The sequence below is a fragment of the Gracilinanus agilis genome, chromosome 2 (assembly GCF_016433145.1).
Source record: "Gracilinanus agilis isolate LMUSP501 chromosome 2, AgileGrace, whole genome shotgun sequence".
NCBI classification, from domain to species: Eukaryota; Metazoa; Chordata; class Mammalia; order Didelphimorphia; family Didelphidae; genus Gracilinanus; species Gracilinanus agilis.
This window is the reverse complement of record NC_058131.1, coordinates 133,353,608-133,358,398: the sequence shown is the minus strand read 5'-3', so window position 1 is coordinate 133,358,398 and position 4,791 is coordinate 133,353,608.

Below are 4,791 nucleotides of genomic sequence, written 5' to 3'. Positions count from 1 at the left end.
AGGTGAGGTCTCCCTTTTCATCTTTAATACTGTCAATTTGGTTTTCTTCTTTCCTTTTTTTTATTAGATTGACCAGTACTTTGTCTATTTTATCTGTTTTTTTCAAAATAACAGCTTCTAGTCTTATTTATTAATTCAATAGTTATCTTACTTTTGATTTTTATTAATTTCTCCCTTAATTTTTAGTATTTCTAATTTAGTTTTCATCTGGGGGTTTTTCATTTGCTCGCTTTCTAATTTTTTGAGTTGCATACCCAATTCATTAATCTCTGCCCTCCTTAATTTGTTAATATATGTACTCAAGAATATAAATTTCCCCCTCAGTACTGCCTTGGCTGCATCCCACAAAGTGTGGTAGTATGTCTCATCATTGTCATTCTCTTCAATGAAATTGTGGATTGTTTCTATGATTTCTTCTTTGACAAATTGGTTTTGGAGAATCATATTGTTTAATTTCCAATTGGTTTTTGATTTGGCTATCCAGATGCCCTTACTAATTATTATTTTTATTGCATTATGATCTGAGAAGGTTACATTTATTATTTCTGCTCTTTTGCATTTATTTGCAATGATTCTGTGCCCTATTACATGGTCAATCTTTGTGAATGTACCATGTGCAGCTGAAAAGAAGGTGTATTCCTTTTTGTCCCTATTTATTTTTCCTCCACATATCAATTAAATCTAATTTTTCTAGGACTTCATTCATTTCTCTTACCTCTTTCTTATTTATTTTTTGGTTTGATTTATCTAGATCTGAAAGAGGAATATTTAGATCTCCCACTATTATGGTTTTACTATCTATTTCCTTCTTGAGCTCTGCCAGTTTCTCCTTTATGAATTTGGATGCTATACCACTTGGTGCATGCATATTGAGCAGTGTTATTTCCTCATTGTTTATACTGCCTTTAATAAGGATGTAATGACCTTCCCTGTCTTTTTTAATCATATCTATTTTTACTTTGGCTTTGTCAGAAATCATAATAGCCACTCCTGCCTTCTTTTTCTCATTTGATGCCCAAAAGATTTTGCTGAAGCCCTTAACCTTAAGCTTGTGTATGTCTACCCGCCTCATATGTATTTCTTGTAGACAACATATGGTAGGATTTTGGTTTCTGATCCACTCTGCTATTTGCTTCCATTTTATGAGCGAGTTCATCCCATTCACATTCAGAGTTACAATTATCAGTTGTGCATTCACTGACATTTTTGTATCCTCCCCTGGTCCCACTCCTTCTTCTTCCACTATTTTCTTTTAAACCAGTGGTTTGCTTTGAGCCGGTATCCCTTGTCCCCTCCCTTGAATAACTTCCCTTTCTACCCCCTCTTTTGTTATTCCCCTCTTTTTATTTTTAAAGGCCTAATGAATTCCCTCCCCCTTCTTCTCCCCTCCCTTTTTTGACCTCCCCACTCCCCTGCTCCCCTTGGTTTATCCCTTCTGACTTTCTCAGTAGGGTTAGATAGAGTTTTATATCCCAATGGATAATATAGCTACTCTTCCCTCTCCAGGTTGATTACACTGAGAGTAAGGTTTAAATATTACCTCTTAATTCTCTCTTCCTCTCCTTCTTATAATAATATTTGTCCCCTCCCCTTCCCATGCCCTCTTTGTATGTAATAGAATATCCTATTTTTCTCATTCTCTCAAGTTTCTCTTGGTGTCCCCTGCTATTCTCCCCCTTCTTTCCCACCCCCCATATCATCTTAGAACGTTTAGTATTCCACCCTCTCCCTATGAATTATTCTTCTGATTACTATAATAGTGAATACTGTAATAGTGAATAGAGTTCACTACAGAGAATTATACATAGCATTTCTCCACATAGGAATACAGATAAGAGTTTTGTGGTTGGATATCAAACTTTCCATTTAGTCCTGGTCTCTTTTGTGCAAATACTTGGAACTCTTCAATTTTGTTGAATGCCCATACTTTCCCCTGGAAGTATATAGTCAGTTTCAATGGGTAGTTGTTCCGTGGCTGAAGGCCCAGCTCTCTTGCCTTTCTGAATATCGTATTCCAAGCCTTGCAGTCTTTTAGCGTGGAGGCTGCCAGATCCTGTGTGATCCTGATTGGTGCTCCTTGATATTTCAATTGTCTCTTTCTGACTTCTTGTAAGATTTTTTTCTTTTACTTGAAAGCTCTTGAATTTGGCTATTATATTCCTTGGTGTTGATTTTTCTGTGTCCAGTGTAGAGGGTGATCTATGGATCCTTTCAATGTCTATATTGCCCTCTTGTTGTAGAAATTTGGGGCAATTTTGCTGAATAATTTCTTTAAGTATGGAGTCCAAGTTTCTATTAATTTCTGCTTTTTCTGGAAGACCAATGATTCTCAGATTGTCTCTTCTAGACCGGTTTTCTTGGTCTACCACTTTCTCATTGAGATATTTCATGTTTCCCTCTATTTTTTCAGTCTTTTGACTTTGTTTTATTTGTTCTTGTTGTCTTGAGAGATCATTGGCTTCTAATTGTTCAATTCTAGCCTTTAGGGACTGTTTTTCCTTTTCTATCTGGTCATATATGGTATTCAATTTGCTTATCAGTTCATTTGATTTCTGAGCCTCACTTTCCAATGGCAAAATTCTGCCTTTTTAACTGTTATTTTCTTGCCAGATCTCTTCCATCTTCTTCAAAATCTCAGTTTTGAACTCTTCCATAGCTTGTGACCAGTTTTCTTTGTTTTGGGAAGGTTTGGATACTTGTTTGTCCTCCTCTATTATCTGGATTTTCTCTGTGTAAAAGTTGTCAAGTGTTCCAGAGTTTTTCTTGATAATCTTCTTCTGGGGTTCTCAGTTTGCCATTGTTAGCCCCACCCCTTCTCAGATTTGTCTTCACACTCAGGGTCTGTCTGTGCTCTCTGGGCTCCCGAAGGCTCAGATCTCCTTGTTCTCAGGGTCGAGCCTCCTGGTCGTCCCTGGTCTGCCCCTCTGCCTGAGGCTCCTTCAGCAGTCTCAGGGCACTGCTCCCACAGCCTCGTTCCTATCTGCACAGGGTCCCCGCTTGTGGTCCAAGCCTGTACTTGAGATCCTTGTCCGTACCTAGGGAACTGCCTTCACCTGCGCCAGAGCTCAGGGAAGTCTGTGCATGTTCTTTAGCTTCTTGGGGTCCTAGTTCTTACTGCTCTCAGGAACAAGCCCTGGATCTGCCAGTGACTTACTGGGTGCCCCAATCCTACTTTCACTCTTGTGCATTGGCCTCTGGGCTGTACATGGTGTGGGGGTGGGGGAGGGGCTTCTTCCTCTTGCATTTTAGTGAGAGCTCTTTCACCCCTTTATAGCGTGGAAACGCCCTGATTTCCACGTACCTTCAATGCTGCGTCCTGTTGTGGGGTCCCTTTGTTCATCTGGATTCGTTTTTAGGTCCCCTTGAGGAATCCTGTATGCTTCGGTTAGGAGAGATCGAGCAGCTGCTCCTTACTGTGCCGCCATCTTAACCAGAAGCTCCCTATCTTAAAGCATAAGGTTTTATATATTTTATTGTGAAGAAGTCTTGTCTTATTTTTTTTTTTCACACAGGAAGCCAGGAGAGCTCCTGTATTCTTGATGTTTTAGCTTCTTTTTCCATCAGAAGGATCTAGAATTCTTGAGGATAATTTAGACCCAGAAGTTTTTTTAAATCAAATTTTTTTAGGCTCTGCCCCATAATTGCTATGGAGGCAGTAATAGAGTTTGTTGAGAAAATATCTTAGCCAAGGTTGAATGATTTACTACAGCTGTTGAATTTATAACAAGTATACAATTTTTTTTAAAACATCATAGCAAGTGGTTATAATAATAGGCTTGTTTGCTATTGTCTTGTTATTGGAAATTATGATACTTTATTTGAATATGCATTATGAATCTTCTATTTTCTAAAAACCATTTACACTCACAATTCATGCAAAAGCTTAATAGGAAATGGATCTCCTCTTTGGGGGAAAAAAACCTTTCACTACTTCTAAGCTATATATATTTTTTGATTTTTAAAACATTCTTTTATTTTTCTTCCTTACATGTGCAATACAATATATGTTCTTTTCTCTCATTTTTTTATCCTTGAGATCATTGTATTTTTTCCCTGAATTTTTAATTATCTTATTACTTTTCCTTTTAATTTTTTAATAGAGCAATTGATTTTTCCTTTTTTCTCATTTTTTGTACTTAAAGTACATATAATCAATGTTAATCTTTTTTTGATTTTTATAGTAATATAAGCTTAATGTAAATATATATTTGCTATAATATTAATGCATACCTGAAAAACATTAGACTATGGAAACCTGCCAATTGTTGGTAAATATTATGGGACTATGATTTAATGCCTCTCTGTCTGATTCCAGAAGTGCTAAAAAGAGCCGCAAGGTCATGGAGACTGACTGAGAATCTGCAAAGTGCCTAGGAGCAAAAGGTCATGCAGACCATGGCTTGAGGAAGTTCTATGCCAATACTGAAGGGCTTGAAACTAGTGTTTGTGTTTTGGAGTTGTAGCTTTTCTAACATTTTAGAGGCCAGATTTCCTCTTAACTTAAATTACTAGTAAAACACCTAAGATTGGCTATCATTATGCCTTATTCCCTGAGAAGGTGCAGAAAAAAATCAGACCAGGGAAAGACATTTTCCTTGTACGCATATTTGGTGCTGTTATTTCTCTTATATATAAAATGGAAATTTTCTGTAGTCCTAGCTCCTGGATGGGTAATTGCAAACTGCTTAAATCACTTTAATTGGTCCTGTTGTAGGGAACTTTTTAAAAATAAGTTTTTGTTCTAAGCTATTTTTTTCTATTATTTTCTTTTCTAATTTTTTTTCTAAGTTT